Genomic DNA, 23472 nt, shown 5'->3' on the forward strand with positions numbered 1-23472 from the left:
CGGCAGACCTATGATATTTCTTGTTTGGGCATTGGGCAAGGTTCAAGAGAGAAAACTGTGTATGCACGAACCAAGGTTTGGACATCAGCCATTTTGTGCCATGATCCAAACATGCTAATCCAATCATGTTAACTGTGGAGTGTGAATATTGCATAGGCTTAGCCAGGGCACTGCTGGCATGTCTTAAATCATGAGAGAGACTCTTGGCACATCTTGGCAGAGCACCAGGTGTCAGCGCAGAGATTCCCAGAGGATATTGTAGCTCCTATGGGTCACAAAACAAGGGTTACGCTATAAGTTACGCTGGTGATGTCAATCAGTGCTTCGTCTCGTCTTAGTCATGCTCTACTTGATTGGGGGAGAACACTACCGGAACTAAAATGTCAAATTGTCTGGGAAAACCTTCCAAGAATAAGGACGGTGAGGTCACAAGGACTATAGGTTAGAGGTCACGGTGCATTGTTGCCATGTGAAGGTATTTCCCCTAACCAGGAAAACACGAGATGATGTCTGATGAGATGACGTCTGAGGAGTCTGATGAGACGGAGATTGGTTCAAGATCACATCATAATCCCAAAAATATAGTAAAAGCTTACAGGTTGAATAATGGAGTTTCGGTTTTTGGGAGTTTTTGAAATGAATGCAACATGTGTAGTTTGATATCTGCGGTGCTTTTTCCTCCACTGTTAAAATGTCATCCCAAAACTCCAAAGTAAAACCACCAAATACTTAAAGTTCACAGGATCAAGAAGGTCTAGGCTATGTTCAGACTGGGGGGGGAAGTGCTAGCTGGCACTCTGTGGTGCTTGATACAGTATCTGGCACAACACTGATATGTACTAGAGGAAGCTAAGAGCCATAGACTATACTATGCCATGGCACATTAAGAACTAGAATCGAATCGCTAAAGGACGCAAAAGGTACGTGACATAGGATTAAATGGCTTACTTAAAGCTTACTTGAGGGTGTAAAAGCCAGAAAATAGTGCTATTTTTGGAGTCATTTAGTAGATATATAGGGTGTGGAGATTAATTTCTCAGCTGAGTCATCATATTACATGCGCTGAAAGTGGGGTTCCATCGCTCTGTGCCTTTGAGGAAATTGATTTGGGGTTTTTGCTAATAGATTTAAAAGTCATTGACGTTTCATATCAAGGGTCCTAGCTTTGAGGAATGGAGCACGATTCTTAAAAATGGTTTGTAGGGGGATCAAAGACATGTTTGCTTTCTTTTTTGGCAAATTAAAGAATTAAGGTGTTCTATAGTGTAAAGTTTAGCCGAACATAACTTTCTGGGACACCGTAAAACTGGTCAATGCTCTGGTAACATACCTTTGACCTTCATCCATACCTCAAAAAACGTGTATCCCTCCCTAGCCCGCTTTCCACCAAACACGGCAAGTCTCTAAGGGCTAAATCAGGACAAGTATACCCTCACCCCATTGGTCTATGCCACCACAACTCTGCAGTGCCAATTTAAAATAGGGGAAATACCTTCACATGGCAACAGTCCATCTGCCCTTCTGGGCTCAAGGAGAGGGGACTTATAGCACTTTGGGGGGGGGGGGTTCTGATCTGGTTTAATCCACAGACCGATGTAGACCCTCCCTGACAACTGGACTGAGCAGCTCAAGCTTCTGTCTCCCCTTTACCAAGTACAGCCCTGCCCAGGGAGTCAGAACTGTCAGCTTAACCCCCTCTTCTACCAGACTTCCACCGTTAGACGTTTAGATCTTAACCCACCATGTGCTTTAAAAAGTTCTGAGCAAAAACACGGAGACAATGGGTGGTTGATGGCTTCCTCGGGTAATACATATACTTTAACCAAATAGGAATGGTAAATTGATAAGTAAGTACGAGACGGCACACCGGAAACAACTTGACTACTTGCGGTTAAACCCACGTAAGCTTTTAATAAGTGTAATGTCCTCTCTGACTCCTCAGACTGAGAATCCCCCAATTCTCCAAAGCCCCTTCTCACAGGTGAGGTCACATGACATGGTAAAAGTCTTGTTGCCATGGACACCAGGCTCTCCCAGACATGACCCTTTATCTCAATTACACTTCCAACCCATCTAAACAAGTAATTTGTTAGAGAAACAATGAAGAATTTTTTGGGGTTGTTGCATTTTCACCAAACACTCCTTTCTGAGTCAGCCACATCTTACCAACTAAGTCACTCAAAAGGATACCTTTCAAAAGTCTTGGAAAATCATCAACAACGCTACAAACCCCTGTAACAGAAGGATGCACGTAATGCGCACAAAGCCAAAAAAAAAAAAAAAAAAAACATTTTTAAAAAAAGAAGAGTTGTGGACTGACATTTGAAGAATCACAAGCAACAACCATAAGGTTAATGGTTTCTTCCATCTCCACTGAGTAACGGTCAAAATGGATGTCTAAGGGAGAAGGGGTATTAGGCCCGTCTTCCCCTGACTAAAGTTCAAAAGGCTTAGAAGTGTTTCTCCATTTCCTTGTGAGCATCAAGTCACCCAAACTATGCAGCATATGCCTCTCCCTCTCACCCCCACTCACTCCATCTTCCCTAGACCCTGCTAAATCAGATTAGGGCAGAGTGGGTGGGACTAACGTTTCACCCCCCATGTTTTTGATGGATATGACTAATCTGAAAATGTCAACAAAGCACAACCCCCCCTCCCCTTAACCTCCACTCCCTGCTTGTACATTACGAGAGCAATGTGCTGAACAGAAGGGGAGGAGAGATGAGCGACAGGAGGTCAAAGGTCAAAGCATTTGAACTAACTGCCCACCCCTCGGGGAGGACGATGGCCCCCTCTCATTGAAGCCATGGTAGTTCAAGGCCGGCCGCGGTACTGCAGGCATCGTTAGCAGAAAACAGGATCCCCTATTATAGTGACTGGAAAAATGGCAAGCTTCGTGGCAAATCTACGTGTAAACAAATACAAATTTTGAAGACAATCATGGTACCAATAATTGCGTCTAACAAACCAGATGCATGTCCTTGAACCAATTATTTAAAAATTGTCTCCATGAGACACCATCTTAACCGACGTAAATTTGGCTGCAATGCGCTGTTGAGTCTTCACGTAGGAATGAATGAATGGATTCACGTGATTGATGGCTTTGTCCATTCATATATACAGTCATTGGTACCCCCAATCCCCACCTTCCCCTGTCAGTCTCTAAGCTGTGATAAAGGCATGTTCTTGATTATGTCTGTCCCTATAAAAATGCAACTGAAGCACAAAAGCTAGCACTATAATGGCCTAGATAGGGCCCTTAATGTATTCAAGTTCATGTATTCAATTTCATTAATACTTTTACCTAAAATATCAAAGTTTGCGAATGGAGGTACAGTAGGACATCAGACAATTTCGTTTTGTCCCGAGTTTTGCTTCAAATGATGTAGAGTATCTGAGGTAAATCTGAAATTCCCTGAAGAAATCCTCAGACATCTTGAAATGAGCAGTCCATCCAAATCCCATTTGGAAAGTAATACACGGGGAGAAAGGAAGATTTTGTGCTAATAACTGTAAAATAGGCAGCAGCGATTGACAGTAATTGCTCCAGATGGTAATAGCTCCACAGCATAAAGCCACAATGCTTCGGCCCTTTCATCTGTGAGAGGAAATTAGGAAATGGAGCATTACCTGAGGAGCTGCTGGATAAGAGAACATCTATAAAATGCCACAAGTAATGGGTCTAAAAGACATCTAGTTAGGCATGTTCGATTCAAAGGAATCCGTTAAAAAGGATCCCTGTGACGTTGGTTCTTATGTTTTTTGACAATTATCATAAAGTGTACAGCAATTAGGCCTACATTCTACAATTTGTACATTCTGAATAATCCGAATTCCGCCAAAAATGATTGCAGTTCCATTTGATTTCAGTCACTTTTTGATTTGAATGAAGCTTTCTATACATCATTTGCCCATGGTAGAAGTAGTCAAAGTCACTTTTTGGACCTGAATGTCAAAATATTTAGGAGATAGAGATGCTCAAAGTTGAGCCATTTTGCATACGTCAGTCTACCATGAGACATCCATGTCTTCATTACTGGAAAAGAGAAAAGGTTGAGTTTGGCATCATTTAAAAGCCCCCAGACAGGGTTGTCAAAGTACTGTATTTAATCATTTCTTTAAAAAAAGTTGTAATAAAAATGTAATTGTTTATCCTTTAATGTAAATGATCTAAAAACACGTAAACTCTGATAATTTTTCATTTTTGCATATGTTGTAGCTTTTTGGCATTATTTGACATAATCTGAGATGTTTGTGGTGTGCCCGCCATCAGTTGAGACAGAGCATGCTATTGAATACAGGTTGGGTGTCATCGCTCTGGATAAGAGCGTCTGCTAAATGACTTAAATGTAAATGTAAATGTTTTGGCTGATAAATGTACTCTTTTAAAATGGTAGCACAAAGATGGTTGGCGGTCCACATCAGAGATTGTTGACGAACGGGAATATCAGTCGTTTTAAATTATACTGTCAAACTTAAAACAGGAAACCTATTGAAATCATAGAAATATAGATAATAGAATAGACATTCGACGGTGGGTGGACCAGCAGCCATTTTGTGGTAGTAACTGGAAGTGAAAATTCCAATTAAATTAAAATATAAATGATGTACCAGCTAAATTGCAGTGGTCTGAAGGGATATGTTCATTCTATGAATTATATTTCTGATTGAAATGTCTCAACTGATGGCAGGTACAACACCTCAGATTATGTCAAATAGGGTCTTAGCTACAACATATGCAATTTTTTACAATTTTTTTTTAGTTTACGCGTTTAGATAATTGACGTTAAAGGATAAAAAATATAACTTTTTTTCAAGAAATTATTTCAAAGTTTGACAACCCTGTTAAATGATCTCAAACTCAACGATGTATCTTTTCCAGTGATGAAGACATGGTCTCATGGTAGGGTGGGGTATGCTAAATGAGTCAACTCTGAGCAACTCTCTCACCTAAATGTTTTGGCATTCAGGTCCAAAAATTCACTTTCTGACCACTTCTAACATGGGCAAATATGTATAGAAAGTTTTCTTCAAATCTAAAAAAGGATTCGGTCAAAAGGTGATTGAAATGAAACGACCCGTAACAGATTTAGAACAGTTTACGGTTGCAATATGGGAATTGTTGCTTGACTTGATGTGACCACACACCACACCTGAGAGGTACTTCACCAGGCTAACACGGTTCACATCAGTCGAAATCCCCCACAGCCTAAACGGCTAACGTGCAGAAAAATGTGATCTGAAATGTGATGCCCTAGATAAGCGTCCCTGCTCAACCAACAAATGTTGCTGGATGGGTTCCATGCGGTCACTCAAACAGGTCAGAGCCTTTCCCGTGGGATCCTTGAGCAACAGGTGCTGCGTCACCTGAGGCAACCTCGGTGACGCAGCACAACTTCAACCCAATAACAGGAGAAGAGAGGCTTGTTGAGACAAGCATTTCTATCAAAACGCACGTTATTGGATGGCCGCATCAAACAAATTGGCCAGCTTCGCACTGGGACTCATTAATCTGGCTGTCACAGGGCACATTTGTACAAAGAAACCCAACAGAGGCCTCTGGTCCTCTAAGCCTCAAGTCTCCATTTGTAGGCCTATTCTTTCAGCATCTCCTCAGATTTCCATCACATGAGCGTTCTCTCGGTCATTCTCCATAACTTTAAAATGATCCGTTAGTAACAAACAAAGAGGACAAAAATAATCACTCTTACCTCAGCTTCTGAATCATCCAACAACGGCGATGGGATTCGATGAGCCAAACCGGTACAGAGTGAACATCCAAACCAGGAGATCGAGTAGAAATCCAAATCAGAGCACAGGACAAGATTCCGAATGGTTCCGAGATGGAGGTGGTACGGGCTGAATTCTTCCTTCCAACTGACTGAGTACCTGTGGGGGAACAAAAGTGAAGGAAAGAGAGCGAGCAAATTAGAGAGGGCTTGAGCATGCCAAGAGGCGACACATCCACATTAATCCTTATCCAAACTCATTAAGAGGTTTTCAGTAGCCCTGTTCGAGAGGAGTCAGATTCCTCCGAGGTCGTTTATATCAGAGAACAGTAGCGGTCAGCTTTAACGTCGTCCTACTAAAAAGCCCGACTCCTTCAGGAACCACAGCCCAGATAAACACTGAGCTCAGAGGTGGGAAATTCTGCCACTGAATGGACTCCCTGTCTTGTTTTATTTCCGTCAGTTTGGCACTTCATTGATTGCGTAGGTCAGTTGCAAAGATGTAGGTGAAGGAGTTCCTATATTGAGAGTAGCTTCCCCAGGAGCACAGCTACACTATATATACACACAAATGTATGTGGGCACCCCTTCAAACTTCAGACACACCCGTTGCTAAAATTGAGCACACAGCCATGCAATCTCCATAGACAAACATTGGCAGTAGAATGACCTTACTGAAGAGCTCAGTGACTTTCAATGCGGCACAGTCATAGGATGCCACCTTTCCAACAAGTCAGTTTGTCAAATGTCTGCCCTGCTAGAGCTGCCCGGTCAACAGCAAGTGCTGTTATTGTGAAGCTGAAATGTCTAGGAGCAACTACAGTTCGGCCGCAAAGCGGTAGGCAACACAAGCTCGCAGAACGGGACCGCCGAGTGCTGAAGCACGCAGCGTGTAAAAATAGTCTGTTCTCAGTTGCAACAATCACTACAAAGTTCCAAACTGTCTTTGGAAGCAACGTCAGCACAATAACTATTAGTCTGGAGCTTAATGAAATGGGTTTCCATGGCCGAGCAGCCACACACAAGCCTAACATCACCATGCGCAAGGCCAAGCGTCGGCTGGAGTGTTGTAAAGCTTGCTGAAATTGAACTATTCTCTGGAGTGATGAATCACGCTTCACCATCTGGCAGTCCAACTGACAAATTTGGGTTTGGCAGATGCCAGGAGAATGCTACCTGCCTAATGCATAGTGCCCACTGTAAAGTTTGGTGGAGGAGGAAAAATGGTCTGGGGCTGTTTTTCATGGTTTGGACTAGGTCCCTAAGTTCCAGTGAAGTGAAGTCTTAATGTTACAGAATACAATGACATTCTAGATGATTCTGTGCTTCCAACTTTGTGGCAACAGTTTGGGGAAGGCCCTTTCCTGTTTCAGCATGACAATGCCCCCATGCACAAAGCGACGTCCATACAGAAACGGTTTGTCGAGATTGGTTTGGAAGAACTTAACTGGCGTGCATAGAGCCCTGACCTGAACCACATCAAACACCTTTGGGATGAATTGGAACGCCGACTGTGAGCCAGGACTAATCGCCCAACATCAGTGCCCAACCTCACTAATGCTCGTGGCTGAATGGAAGCAAGTTCCAACATCTAGTGGAAAGCCTTCCCAGAAGAGTGGGGGCTGTTATAGCAGCAAAGGGGTGGGACCAACTCCATAATAATACCCATAATTTTGGAATGAGATGTTTGATGAGCAGGCGTCCAAAATGCAGAACATGTCTCCATGTTCTGAAGAGAACAAGGGGAAATTGGGGCAATTAGCAGGTTAGTATTTTTTGGATCAATTACGTTTGTGCTGGAATCCAACCAACTAGTTGTCTTTCCTAAGTGAACCAGATCCGTTTTATACAGCATGGGCCTCTTTTCCTTGCTAAACAGCCACTAGTTAACATAATATATACAGAAACGGAGGCCTCTTTCCATGCGCGGCCTGGGCCAAGTCTAACGCAGCCAACTGCCATCTGGATTCGGGGGGGGGGGGGGGGGGGGGCATCCTCGTTTGAAGTTTCCAGAGGCCTTTCAATGTGCCGTGGCGTTTGCCCTCTCCCTGACAGAAACACGCTGCCTTTCCCGTCAACTTCCTGATTGTGTTTAGCACAGGCTTTCAGCACAGCTGCTCGGGATGATTTCCCCCCGAACCCCCCCCTCGCTCCCTTGAACACGCTTACTGAGCGCAAGAGGAAATGATTCCCCGAGCAGGGCACCCCAGCCAGACTCGGATATCAGGCGGTTGGCCCCAACGCACGTCTGTTAAGAGTTGAAGCTAGCCAATATGTCATGGTCTGGGGGAGTTTGGTACAAAGAGGAAATGTTGGAAAGGACATTCTGAACACATTGGGTGGCACTGATAGTGTCATCAGTGTTCAGGGTGGACCCACGATTCAGATAACTGGTCCTAGTAGGGAGTCTATACGTCAGGTCTTTGAAAATTAGCCCACAGGTTGGTATGTGATCTAAAATGGAAAGCTGCTGGAAAATTCTTTGTAGGGGCCGAAATGCATCCTATGAAATTGGAAAACACCACAGCCGGAGGAATCAAAGTGGTAGAGTACAGAGAGAGATTAAAAATATTTTTAAAAACGGTATTTGTGCTGAGGAGGGTGAGGGCAGCTGAACATGTGCTCCCTGAATAGTTTGTTTGGCAACCTGTGCCCCAAGACACAAACCAGAGCCTTTGAGCTCAGCTGAGATTTATCAAAACCCTGCCCTCGTGTTCTGTGCTAACAGTTGAGCTAACCTCAACCTCTAAACTGGGGGAGGGTTGAGGTTAAGGGGAGACACAGAAAACCTTTAGCAGGAGAAATGAGCTATTGTCATGACTTTAAGAATCCCATTTCCACAAAGTCCTTGTTTTTCCCCTTTAATCTGTTCCTAGGTCGATTTAAACCCTTTTCCCCCAAAAAACATTCCTCCTCTGTCACGGCTTGTTACTTTGTTAGGACGGGGTTTTGTGTTTCCCTCCAAAAGTAGCTTGCCCGTCAACAAAGGACCTGTCATTGGGAATTAGCCTGGGGCAGGACGTTTCTAGTTTAACTGAATCCGGCACTGTTCTGGGTCCTAAGTGTGTCCATTGTGGCTCAGATCAGCACAGAAAACCCAAAAAAATATGATTATCTCGAAACCCGACCCCCACCTCCCTCGCTGTACGATCAAAGCATGTTTTGCTGCAGGCTGACTGGGCAGGAGGTCAGACAAGCGGGTCCGGCATTTAAGAGCATTTCATATCTGGGTCGTGACCGAATTGCCTACTCATAACACTAGGACTAGTCAGATGTTTGCCAAAAAAATTATTGCAACAATGGGTGGGATTACAGTTTAAAAGAACAGAACAGTGAAGAATAAATTAGAGATTTGTGGACCAAGTTTGAAAGTCTTTGACAAACCTTTTTAATTAAATACTTGAAGATTCTGATTGCTACAAAGCCAAATATAATGGCTAATTATTTAATGAACATTAAAATAAAGCTGGAATTGGAATTTCTTCTATAATAAGTTGGCTATTTTCTCTGCTTCTCACGGGGTGAGTCCTCAAAAAGGTCCAAGTTTCTAATAAAAGCTTTATTTTCTCAAGCTTACAATATCTCACATTCTTTTCAGCAACTGCTCCTATTCCAACACAAATCACACGTGCTGCATGACGCCAAGTGGACTTAGAATGGGACAAATAGTGATGGGAAAAAAACGATACTCAAAACACAACACAGACAAAAAATACGAAAATGTGTCATGCTTAATCTGCTTTGGTTTAGACAACAGCAGAAGCATCAGAGTCCATCGTGCATTTTAGTTCAGAGAGTGGGATCTCAAAAGGAATAGGAGACAAAACCAACAATGCATCTTGGAATACCAGGTGGTGGTGAGACATGTCATACCAACCAAAGCTATTATTTTCACTAGCACTTGCAGCTACGAAGTCCATAAACATCTTCCTAATTAAAGAGAAACTGCTTAAGGGAACATATTAAAATCAAGAAAGAAACCGTCAAACATAATTGTGCATTTAAACATACTCGTCATTCAATAGATCCGAGAGTACAAGGAGTAGGCCTACGTGTAACCATCAGGAATCCTGCTTCTAATTCCCAACCCTGATCCAGTCTCCTGGTGCTTGATCCAAGATGATGAATAGCTAAGACGTCCCCATTAGGGAATGAGCGATTAATCAAACAGATGCTGACCTTGGGGGTGGAGAAAGACAGGGTGTCCGAGGGTGATTTCTTACATCACCTTGGCGAAAAGGAATAGTCGACAATCTGTGTCCCTACAAGACTCTAATGGTCTTAGTGTAGAGTGTGCTGCAGATACCAATAAGACTTCAGACTAGGAACCCAGACGACCAAAGAATGAGATGGCCTTAAAATGTGACATTTGAAAGGATGTTCAAGTTCCAATATGTTGGTGGGTCCCATTCAAATCAGAATAAACCCAAAGTGAGGAAAATTCCTATTTATCATCTTGGAGAAAAATCAAACCTCAAACCCATGTTATTTTACAAAACTACAATATTAGCCAACAAATTAATATTCCAATTAGCCCGTCACATCTGACTGACGTGATACTAGGCTACGTCTGTTGGGGAAATTAGCTTTATACCTCTCGAACAAGATAGAATAGGTTAGAAAGTGCGAAATTGAAGTTCCAGAGGCCAGGAAAATGTTGCAGTTGACCTCATCTCTGAATTTCATCAGCTACATGATACAATTTGCCGATGACCCCCCCTTGACATTTCAGAGAGCCACTGGTTGAACAGTAGCACTTCAAATTCAGAGGGGAGGGAGAGCAAGAGGGGAAAAAAGAGCGTGAGAATGAGAGAAAGATTCTGAAGGTGGACCATTATTACATTTCTGTACTGGATATTTATTTGATTATATACAGTACCAGTAAAAAGTTTGGACACACCTACTCATTCAAGGGATTTTCTTTCTTTGTACTATTTTCTACATTGCAGAGTAGGTGAACGGATGATCTCTGCATGTGTGGTTCCCACCGTAAAGCTGTCAGTGATTTATTTAGAATTCAAGGCACACTTACCAGCATGGCTACCACAGCATTCTGCAACGATACGCCATCCCATCTGGTTTGCGCTTAGTGGGACTATCATTTGTTTTTTAATAGGACAATGACTCAACACACCTCCAGGCAGTGTAAGGGCTATTTGACCATGAAGGAGAGTGAGAGTGCTGCATCAGATGACCTGGCCTCCACAATCACCCAACCTCAACCCAATTGAGATGGTTTGGGATGAGTTGGACCGCAGAGTGAAGGAAAAGCAGCCAACAAGTGCTCAGCATATGTGGGAACTCCTTCAAGACTGTTGGAAAAGCATTCCAGGTGAAACTGGTACTGTATATATCTTTAGTGTTATAGCGTCTAATCTTATTGTTCACTGTTCTTATAATTGTTATTTACTGTATATCACTTCGCTTTGGCAACATCGACCTTGTCATTCATGCCATTAAAGCACATTGAATTTTAGAGAGAGTGAACGAAAGAGAAAAAGAGAGATACATTGCCTTGACCATACTTGACAGAAGGACAAAGCAGCTTGTTTTCTACAGATGCTTTTTCCACCCCATCCCAGAGGATTGTGAGATAATGAACAGCGTAGCCTTGCCTCATGTGAACTCAATCCATCTCCCTCATCACCAGCCCAATCTAACACCTGACTACAGACAGAGAGGCTCTTCAGCTTTTCAACATACCAACCTCCTCTCGCCTAGACAAGAGTTTACCTAGGTATGCCCTAAGAGAGAGCGAGCGAAAGAAAAAAAACAAGCAAAGAGAGAAGATGGTAGAGAGAGAGAACAGAGAAAGTAGAAAGAGGCAGAAAAGGAGAGAGACGTCAAAGAGACGTCAGGGCCTGACGATAAACCCACACAGTTGACTCATGGGCCAGACAAGTGCCTCTGGACAGAAATGGCCCCATATTCCCTAGTGTTGTCATGATACTAGAATTTTGACTTTGATACCAATATCAGGTTTAGTATCACAATACAATGTATACTCAATACCACAACTAAAAAAAGACATTAGCCAAAGTCACAGAATGGCACTTGATCCAGACAGAAACTCAGCTACTGCTCTGTTCAATCGTTAGGCATCTTTTGAGTTCAATATCATTACATTTGAACAATATGTAACATTTTCTGTACTGATCAACATTTGCATAGAAGAAGCAATCTCTTACTTTATAAAAATGTGTGCTGTCTCTCTAAGAAAGTAATGATGTCGTTCACAAGGCAGAATGTGGCTAAGGAATTTGACTTCGTGGCTATGAAATCTAGTGGAAACCAGATGGGAGGCGAGGGAAGTGAATTCGTTTTTGGTGGTGAAGGGAGACGTCGTGAATTAATAACGTTTTTGGTGAGAATCAGCTTTGAAATGTGCATATTTTTCATTATGGTATCGCAAACAAAGTACTAGGGCACTGAATTCAGCTGTAAGCTAGCAAGGAAAGCTAGCCTACAATTAAAGCTGGAAGCTACAGGTATCGTCTTGCAATGTAAGTGTTCTATGGACATTGTGTTGTGAACAGTAATGAACAGTTTCAACATGCTGGGTTTCATTATTCAAGTGTGTTAACTCCCCTCATACTGCACAGAGGTTAACAATGCAGGCCAGACAGCTCTAGCAATGAATAAGTGGATCAGGCCATTTGCTCTTCTCGCTATAAAAGGGGCTGCGCTGATAAGACCTGATCCTCTCCATCACGTGAGACACATTTGATAGAAGTACCGAACGTAACAACAATTCTGGTACCAAACGTGTTTTTCTTTTGTATCGAAAAAGTGCCGAAGTTTCAGTATACTGTGCGGCACTAATAGGGACAGCCACAAACCAGGGGCACTGAGTGAGCTCCTCCTGCAGTTACAGAGTAACATATTCCATGAGTGTATCAGAACTGTTCGCACACCAAAAAGGAGTTTCCATCAAATATTGCTTTGTATTGTCTAAACCACAGCAGGAGCCATGGAAGACCTTCTGTGGTTTTGGAAACACTGTGGGACGTGGATAAAAATCGCGACATTCCATTTGGGCCACGTACCGATCACTCGTCCCCCCTCCTTGCTCCATGACCTAGCTGACCCGGCACAGTGCGGATGCCCTATGGGGGAAAAGTGATTTTTCTCCTGTGTGTGTGTGTGTGGTTGGCTAGTGTGTCAGAGCAGAGCAGCTCAATCAGACTGGCTTGACAACTTGCTCAGAAAGGAATCAAAGTGACTCTTCTCCATCAGTCAACAGAAGACACTTAAAGTACGCTGTAATATTTCCCCCAACATGTTAGATCAGAGGTCAACTTTGTCAGTTCAGGCCATCTAAGCTCATATCCGGACAGTCTCTATCAAACTAACTTGGCCAATAACAGATTGGTTCTAGAAAGCTGAGCTTTTTGAAGTCACATCTAACTCCATGGATGTATCTCAATAGTCTGAAATGGCCGACACATTTTGTTTTTCAGATCAGTGCCGATGAAGGAATGAGACAAGAACAAGCCACTAGAGTATTGTCCATTCTGGTTCACTTTAGCCCAAACCAGACTCACTTCAGTCAGACAAACATGAGCCCAGACCCACGCCATGTGCTCCTGAGCGACCAGCCTCCGTAGAGGTTTAGAGTAATAGAAAAACACAGCGGGTAACGGCATATAGCGGTTTGAGGCAGTCTTCCATAAGCTCTCCATCTCGGCTTACCCCATACTGTTTCCCATTTCTGGCACATCTTTCCAAGAAGCTAGTTAAAATAATTGAAGGGTGGGGGATTGGCAGAAAATCATTCTCCACTAATGGTGTGTTTCGTACGATATTAGCTGCACGAGCACTACGAGAATCTGATTAGCTACTCCCGCTACTCTGACATTATCATGCTAATCTAGGCAATAAAAGACGCTGGCCCCGCCGAACATTGATTTTCATACTGGCAGGGAAATCAAAGCTCTGCTAAACCAATACAGCCATCTACCCCAGTGACTCGGAAACAGCCGAGAGTGTATGGAAAGAGGCAGACGTTCGCGCTAACCGTTAATTAAGAACATTACACTCCGTGAATGGAAGGATGGAGCTGTGATTTGGACCACCATCATTTTCATTAGAGCAAGGCATAATAACCGGAGTGAACTTAGTACTACTTCTAAAACTAATGATTTGTATTAAGTGTATTCTGTCGCAATTTATTAGGACTATTATTTTCCCAGCAAGACATTTGACTTGTCTTTAACATTTTGTAAAATGTTTTAAATTAAAACGTGACAATGGCCGATGGGGCTGAACCCTACATTGTAACTGCCATACCCACCTTGACACTTCAAAGAGCATTCACTGAACCAGTAAAGTCTTCATGTTTGATTGCCTGTTGCATTTCCCTAAGGTTAGTTCGTTTTTATGGCCTTTTACTGCTCCTTGTGATGCGGGTAATATTTCTCCTTGCTGAAATGATTTCCTGGATGCATCCTCCGTACAATTTTAAAGACGAGACATTGTATTAAAAGGTGCCACACGCAAAGACTTCGACCCTTTTGGTCATAGGGCAACATTTACATCTGCCAACTTCCTGGCTTAGTAAAAGGTGTGATCTTATTCTGAATATACTCTTTTAAGAACAAAAACAAAAAGTGAATTCCTCACCCCTGTCCTTCGTTATTTCTCCCTCAAAACGCTCTTTCCCCCCCTCTCTCGCTCTGTCAATCTAGCCCTCTATTTAATGGTTTCCCTTCTACTGATATGATCTACCCATTATTCACTGCAGCCAGAGGGGTGACATCACAGAGCCAGAGATACATATTTAGGGAATACTGTGAAGTTAAACACATTAGGTCAATCAGCACATTACCGTCATCAATTTGAGCAAGCAAACACCATTAACAAACAGGTTGTGTCTGTTTGCACCTGAGACTGACAAGCTGCTTCCAGGTAAAATAATGGCAATGATGTTTACCATCCTTGAAATCCAGAGCTAGCAAAATCCCTCTCCCCTTCTCCCTTTGCGTCATCATCTCTCACAGAATGAGCATCCCTTTGTCCGCCAGTACACCACTGGCGTTGACAAACTCTACATCTTTCTCTCCCTCCCTCCCTCTCTCTCTCCCTCCCTCCCTCTCTCTCTGGCCATTTCTCTTTGTGTTTTCCCAAACATGAACTAGGCCTGTTAATCATGTGGTCAAAAGGACACAGGGGAAAAGAGTTTAGGGGGGGGGCAGGCAGTGCTTCAACCCCCCCCTTGCAACCTCCCTGCACCCCCTGACCTTTGTCCCCCTTCACACACTCCCAGGTTTAAAAATAGCCCCTTTTTCCAAACCGAAGCCTGAACACTCCTCTCTCTGCATATAATCCCCACTGCCCACACCATCAAGTCCTAAGAGACAAACCAGATGTTTGGTTCTGGTCCAGCCTGAGCTAGAAAGAGAGAAGAGGACATGGAACACTCCATCTGTCACCTGCTTCCTGTCCTCCTTCCAGCCGCCAGGCTTTCAACTGCCATTCCATCTCTTACTGGTGACGCTATTATTTGCTAAAGTTAGATAGACTGAAACTGGACCGGCGAATGAAACAGTCCTTGAGGTGATGTGCAACACATGCTGGTAAAGATTGAGGAGATACTGAGGGGGAGCAATGAATGAATATGAATCCCACTGAACAGCTCTGAAATCCAATATCTGGTTCCTTCCATTTTCTGCCTCATTTCATCTCTCAACCTGATTACAGAAATCATTTTTCGAAAATGACATCAGCCGGCAAATTAGCAGCACCAAATCATCAATTTCTCCGTTGTCTAACTGCGCTACTGTAATTATTGTTCCATTAATTGCCATAGAGCGCCCTTGGAACACTTACAGAGACCAGATTTTTCACCCAGCTCCATGTGTTGCACAAAGCCAAGCAACGTTTTAAGTGCTTGGAAGAGACAGCTTGCAGCTGTACGTTTTGGAAAGCTCTTTCTTCTCCTTTTTTGGACTCCTCTCAATCCTCATGGGACTGGGACAATGTTAAAGATCTTGAGCGTCCGTGGCCTCTCAAGCCTTCTTCAGCGTGGCTCCTCCCCTCTCTCAATTTCCCTCTCTTCCTCCCCCTTTCTCCATCTCTTCCACTCTCTCCCCTCTGTCAAACAGACCCATTTTGGCACACTTAGGAATTCTGCGGGATCTTTCTTCCCCAAAAATCCCCCCACCCTTCACCCCACTTTGCTTTCTTATACTTTTACATTCCTGGAATGCTTGCACTAAGGAATTTTGACTGTTGTGTTTGCCAGCACCTGCACTTCAACTTCAAGCAAGCAAACAAGCAATGAGGCAAGAAAAACAAAACAAGAGCAAGAAAGTGAAAAAAAAGGCACGCAAGAAGCAAGAAGTTGATAACTCTGGCAGCCTGCATCTGCAAATCTCAGCGCAAATTATTTTTTAAAGATCCACTATGCAGAAATTGCTCCGCCATTTCCTGGTTAATAAAATGTGAATAGTTAGTCTAGTTTCAGTTTGGGACAAAACAAGCAAGTATGGTGTAGATAATCATTGTACCATCTAAACCACAGATTTTTTTCCATAACCAAAAATATTGTATTTTCAGCTGGTAAAGGGGGATACCTAGTCAGTTGTACAACTGAATAACTTCAACTGAAATGTGTCTTCCGCATTTAACCCAATCCCTCTGAATCAGAGAGGTGCGGTGGGCTGCCTTAAATCGACATCCACGTCGTCGGCGCCCGGGGAACAGTGAGTGGGTTAACCACAACAGATTTTTACCTTGTCAGCTCGGGGATTCGATTACTGGCCCAAGTGTACAAAACCAAAAGTAAAATATGCAAAAGCAAAACTTAAGAACGGAATGCATAGAAATAGCACACAGAACAGATCTACCGCTTCTTAGACTTGCTTTCAAAAGAGATTGCGAGATCTATAACACACATTTCTATGTGAATTGTCAGGTCACCCAAAAAGTGACATATTGCAGCTTTAAGCGTGTACCAACGTAGTGACAGGGCATTCACAGAATAAAAACACCCCTACAGAAAATGCGTTCCTCCAAGCAATGTCTTGTTTTATCGCCACGCCTTACCAAACAAGCTCATAAAACAGTCTCTGTGCTGCATATCGACAGACACCATCAACCATAAACCTGATTTAGCGACACCCCAATCTCCCTTTGAAGCAGGCCAACCGCAGAAAGGACTCTTCAGCCATTTTATTTGCCAACAGCTAATCAATGGAAGGAAGAAAGACATGCACTATCATTAAGTGAATGGGATAGCGATAATTTGGCACAAGCAGCCCCAAGCCCCTTTGAACCTCATTCATAATGGAAAAACTGGACCCAGCTTCAAAAGTCTGACGGTTTCTAAAGGCGCTCAGCAAATAAGAGCTTGTATGGAGGGGATGTGTTGACAATTAAGTCATTTGGGGAGAGTGTGCTGGGTTCATGGATGGTGACATTAGGCCAAAGCTAGCTACTGAGCCGGAAACTGTGAAAGGAGTCTTTCTGATAGATTTGCTGACATTTTTTTTTAATCAGGAGCAGCAGGGAGGATCATGGGGAGTCCACACGAGCATGCTGGGATTACTGCTGAGCTACAATACGAGGCGTCAACCAAAATCCCCCCCCTGACAATGACTGCTACAGCACTTCACAGATCCTTCATTTGTACAGGAGGCAATTGCTTCGTGGTTTTTATATACACTCAGACATGACTTCAAACTGGGCATAAAAGAGACCCGTTGCTTCTGAATTGGGAAAACTATCACCTCGCCTCAGTCTCTTAACAAATACAGCCCCTAAAAAAGCAAAATACCATAAAGACCTGGTTTTATGTTCCTCCCACGTGATGCAGTAAAAATAGTGTTATGAAACTGCGTGGATAGAACCAATAACAGGGCAATAGGGGAGAGTGAAAAGGTGAGGAATATGTGGGAGAAAGTTTGAAAAGCTGGGAGGTACAAGAGAAGAAAAGATAAGAGATGAGGAGAAAAGAAGAGTTGGGGGGAAGAGAGGAGAGAGAAAAGTATATGGGTAAAAAGAGTAGGACTGGGAAATACCAGGGATACGCAATATGTATTGCAATTTGATACTGCGATTTTAATGCAATTTGATGTTCCAAACGTTGCTCATTACATGTCTGCTGCAGAAAGCACGAGAAAATGTGTTTTGGTCAGTCATGGAAAACATGTTGGATCACTATTTAATAAGATGGCGAACAAGCTTTAGGATGAAAAATACCGCTGTTTTAGCTCAGGTACAGCCAACTAGCGCTAGTTAAAGCTACCTAGCAACAAAAAAAGACATTTTACAAATAGGTACTCGGAGTCAAAGTATCTATATAATAGAATAATATTGCAATATGTTAAGTGCCTTCATAACCTATTCATACCTCTTGACTTATTCCATATTTTGTTGTGTTACAACCTGAATTCAAATTAGTTTCATGCTATGGGGATGATTTTCAGTGGCAGGGACTGGGAGACTGGTAAGACAGGGAACAATGAATGGAACCAAACAGGCCTTGATGAGAACCTGCTTCAGAGTGCAAACAACAGACTGTGGCAAAGATTTACATTCCAACAGGACAATGACCCCAACCAAACTGCCAAAGCAATGCTGGAATGGCTTCAGAACAGGAATGTGAAAGTCCTTGAGCGGCCCAGCCAAAGCCCAGATATGAATCCCATCAAAAATCTGTGGAAAGACTTGAAGATCGCTGTTCACCACCGCTTCCCATCTAATTTAACAGAGCATGAGAAAATCTGCAAAGAAATGGAGAAAAATACCCAAATCCAGATGAGCAAAGCTGATACAGACATACCCAAGATACATTTGCAAACATTTCTAAAAGCATGTTTTCATTATGGGGTTGTGTGTGTAGATGGGTAAAGAAATATATTTAATCAATTTTGAATTCAGGCTGTAACAAAATGTAAAATAAGTCAAGGGGTATGAATACTTTAAAGGTACTGTAAACCATCTATTTTCCCCCCATCATTTGAGAAGAGAAGAAAGGAGACTAAGAGAGGAGAAAACATGAAGAAAGAAAGAACGTGGAGCAGAGACTAGAGGCACCTGAGGGGAGGCTATTTCAGCGCTCATTACCTCTGGGGGCATTAGGCGCAACAGACCTTTGAGGACCTCTCCACAGGCGACACATAATTCAGCAGCCAACATCTGGACAGAGACAGCCAGGGGGTGAAAAAAGAAATCACACCCTGGACAAAACTGACCATTTCCCAGGGTGATTCAGCATCTGCAGGCCCATCAGTGAGCGGGACACAATCTTTGGGCAAAATAAAAAAAAGCTACGACGGCAGGGTCAATTGTAGCCATCACGGCTGGCGAGCAGAACCCAACCCGGCTGGTGAATGGAGAGATTAGTATTGACAAAAAGATAGTGGAACTTTTCCAGATCCTCTGGAGCAACAGACTAGACGTAAAAGACTGATACAGATATTAGGCCAAAAAGACACACGCACACAAAGCAACCACACATCAGGCGGAATGACAATCACATAGGCACATGTTCACTTGTTAGTGACCACACTGGCTACTCACCCAAGCTACACACACCATGAATCAAATCCAACACAAGCATTGCTCCCTCCACACACACACACACACACACACACACACACACACACACCTCAATCTCATCAGAAGCGTCCTCAGATTCCCACTGAGAACTTCCCACATCCTGCTCTTCTAATTCCCTCATCTCAAAACTGGCTAGAGAGAGTTCCCCTGTCATGGTGCTACGGTTCTCCAGCCATGACCTCACCACTCCCATTGTGTCACCCTCAGTCACAGCAGAGCGACGGGGAGACGGCAGTGCAGCCCAGTGGTCAGGGAGACAGATTGTGTGTCAGAGAGCCGATGTCCAGTGTAGCTGTCCAAACCGAAATAGAAAAATAAAAAAACACTGCACTGTACAGACAATAGTGCCACTATGAAAACAGCAATAGCGATGACATCCAAGGTGATATGGCAGACTGTTGCACTCAGCACAGAGGGGTGGTTTCACATCTGTTGGAGATGTGTGCTGGAAATTCAAGCCGGCAGATACAACTGCACGTTAATGCTTTTATAACCACGCAGACAAAACACTGTAGAGGTTCCATGCTGATTAGGCCTAGACTTTGTGTACGTGCAAACGCATTCAATTCAGTACTGATGTTTTTCAAACTTTGTCGAAGCCATGTTTTAAAAATCAGCGTAGACAGAACATGGCATGATCTGTGTGCTCAAATCCAGCCACGTACAACAACCCTGTCCAACGATATGAAAAGATATGTCAACAAAAGCCCACTAAATAGATTTAAACATTATACACAAGCAGATGTGTCATAGCTCAAAAAAAAAAAAAACGAACAATTCCGAGCGAGATAGAGAGGTGTTGAAATTAATATAGCCAACACGCTAAAGATACGACTCTCGCTAAGGGGGAACGGCATCAACGTAACACCGACTGAAGACAGCTCTCACATTTCAGTTCTATTTTAAGTGAGGTGAAACAATGAAGCTCGTTTTCCTTTGTAAAAAAAATAAATAGAGGAAAAAGAGATGTGGGTCGATGACACCGAGGATTTTGTTGTGGCGCCAGCTAACGATGCCCTTTAGGTTGTGAACCCAAACTCCTTATTATCAGTTAGCCAATTAAGGCTGTCGCCAAAACCGAGAGCGCGTACCAGAAAACTGGCTTCAGTTCAGTCAGATCAGCTGTTTGTAACACTGATTCACAAATCAACTGCCTGGTTGACACACACACACACACACACACAGGTCTACTGTGATGGTGGGTAGATGCCTAGAGAGAAAGACGTGTGTGGTAGGATGTGGCAGTGATGGAGTGATCTTCCTAGAGCGAGGCCACCTATTCACAGCATCAGTGACTTCATCAGTCATGCAACACGTGACACACGCCCACAGCGCCCACAGCGAATACATATGCATGCAAAAAAGTGAACGTGTGCTTACATTGACATACAGAGTGCGAATTAAAGGGGGAGGGGGACAGGGGGTCTAAACCCCCCTTGAATGAAAGATGACCCTCCCCTAAATGCAAGAAAAGTCACATTTCTAAATAACGCAATTTACTGCCACAGTGGTAAATATTAAATATTAAACTAAAAGCTTATTCCAAATGAAACTAACACCCCCACATCAGTCAGTTTTATATCATTTCCATGTGGCTGCACCGGTCCTCCCGGGACTGTCCCGTATTTCAGTCCCCTTTCAGGTTTTTACAAAAAGGTCAATGCGTCAGCAAGACGCATCAATTCAGTCGGGCTACGAGATAATCGCCGAATGTCACTTTGTGTTTTGTAAAACGATGCCTATTTTCATTCATCAAAAGGCGTGTGCGCACAGAGCACTGTTTGTGTGCTTGAATTATTTGAGTGGACGAACTTGCACAGGTAACCTATTTTTTGAAGGGATTTGCTTGACAATCAGATGAAAACATGACTGGTTGTGTTTATGCCACGTTTTTACAGTTTAATGACATGCCTTAACTATTAGGCCCAGATAGGATGGTCCCATTCAAAAATAGAGACACCGAAATGTCACTGTATAAGTTGCCAGACACATCAGTCTGCAGGCACCACAGCATCCTGCTGAGGTGAGATATGATGGCTAAACTGAGGTGAGATATGATGGCTAAACTTGGGGTTGACACATGACAGCTCTCTCCTCCAGAGAGTGGGCAGTGTGGTCCATTACAGTAGCCTGTCCTATACACGGTGTGCATTGAAGCCTTAAATATCTTAGATAATTTTAACTGTGCATAAATGTTTCAGTTAGCTCTGTCAGTAGAGAACGTTTCTCTTGCACTTCAGGTTGCCAACTGCAGAAGTCTGTGCGAGTGAGCATTCAGTTAGTAGCCTGCTGCCTACATCATTTTCACTGAACTTTGTTGAGCTTGTAACAAGTCTTTCCATGTTACAATTGCATAAGATCTATATAGGCCTATTCCCAAACGCAAAGAGGGAGGACTTGAAGCAATGGCATAATTGCACGATAACAAAAGACGCACAAAAGATTTGAGGAAAAGACAATGCGCAAGGCAATTAACCACCTGAAGAGAGCTAGGAATTTCGATTACATTGCCCTATATCTGCCAAAACGAGTGTCATACAATCTTTTATTGCGTAATGGCTTTGTTTGAATAGAAGCATAAAACGTGCTAATTTAGACTGTTTTCGCAGGCAACTGCAGATGGCCAGACTGGATTTAAATCGCTAAATCCGGGTTTTGATTGTGAACCAGTACGGTGAGGGAAACGGATTAGGACAAAAGGCGAGTCCCGCGGCAGAGATTTCAGGGGAAATAATACGCAATGACAACCGTGGGTTTAGTAGAAAATATTTCAACGGTTGTCATCTAACATCATTTTTACAACGCCCCCTCTGTGTTGAAACATGATTTTTATTACAAAAATTAAGTGAGAAGATTATTATAAATGGTAAGCCTATGATTAGATCATGACATTTGTTTTTTTGTTGAATAAACAGGTACACAATTTACACAGCCTGAACAAAGCATTTCGTAACTGATATGATAAACTTTGAAAGCCTCAATATAATGAATGATTATTGGCTACAATACACAATTATATGTAGGGTGATATGTCACTTCAAGTTGACGACTTTATAGGCTAGGCAACTTTACACCCCTGATGCATTCGATATTTTTGTAAATTATGTTTGTCATACACTGACAATCGTTAGAAGTTGTCCCCATCGACATTCATTGATGACTTGGGGTATAATGACGGGACACACTTTTGTGGGCAACCATACCTACGACCCCACACCCTATAAAACTTGAATAGCTGGACAAATAATTGTACATACATTATAATCACAAACTACAAGAGTGACCTTCACTCTGGGAAGTAATTAAGTGTCCTAGAATAAAGATGTATACAATTTGGAAAATACTAACCTAATAAAATAGGCTATCACACAGCCTAAAATGCAAGGTTGCAAGCTACAAAAACCGGTCACTAGAATAAATGCTATGTTTTTCTCATTCCATTTTTTTATTTGACACCTTGCGTGACAGTCTCACTTGGATTGATATGTCAGACGTGTCAAACCAGAGCGTAGTGGGTTGAAGGTTTTCAACATTTAGTTCGTAAATTCAGTTCAGTGGGGTTTGCAATGACAGAAAACACAGAACCCACAACATATGTTCTGCATGAGGACCGACCGTTCAAACATTTGAACCAAACGAAATGTACAGAGGGAGCAGACACAGATTGTCAGCAACGCACACAGCACAGGGGAGACAACACAGAATTTACCTTCTCACAAATTAATCCCGCAAAATATTTCCGAGAGAAATAATCCAAAATTCCAGCAAGTGTATCAACGAAGAGGGAACAGTCAGAAAATAATCACTATTTCACTCATAGAACGTCGTAATTCCCAGAACGCACGCTGTTGTGTTTGCATTCACTACATACACTAAAGCAGCGGAAGACCTTCCCAGACGCGCAGCTGTTGTCTCGCCCAGGATACACCCTCCTCGTTTGCATGAAAGAACCTTACGGCCAATTAGGGGGCGCAGCACGGTAGACTATGCAGGTGGCACCTCCCACCCCGTTCAAACCATGGTCCAGATTTTGGACTCCAGTCCAGACTGTAAGCATAACAATATTCTCAGAGCTTTTTTTCCCCACTTTTCTTTTTAACACTTAATTAAAATGTCTAATTGTTGACACAAAAAAAGCAACGTTTGGTAAGAATTAAGTCAAATATGAAGCATCTTATTA

At 42.9% G+C, this 23472-nt stretch overlaps 1 protein-coding gene across 3 annotated transcripts in view; it reads right to left on the bottom strand.

The window, feature by feature from the left end:
* Positions 1-23208, bottom strand: part of LOC115173593 (semaphorin-6D-like) — a 93244-nt gene extending 70036 nt beyond the window's left edge. For 2 of the 3 annotated variants that reach the window (XM_029731842.1, XM_029731841.1), the window contains exons 1-2: positions 23002-23208; positions 5712-5889 (exon numbers count right to left, since the gene is read on the bottom strand). The gene's annotated coding sequence lies outside the window, so the exon portion shown is untranslated. The remainder of the gene's footprint in view (positions 1-5711; positions 5890-23001) is intronic. The other variant, XM_029731844.1, reaches the window with a different exon arrangement.
* Between the last annotated feature and the right edge of the window lie 264 nt (positions 23209-23472).

Source organism: Salmo trutta, chromosome 34 (genome assembly GCF_901001165.1).
Source record: "Salmo trutta chromosome 34, fSalTru1.1, whole genome shotgun sequence".
NCBI lineage: Eukaryota > Metazoa > Chordata > Actinopteri > Salmoniformes > Salmonidae > Salmo > Salmo trutta.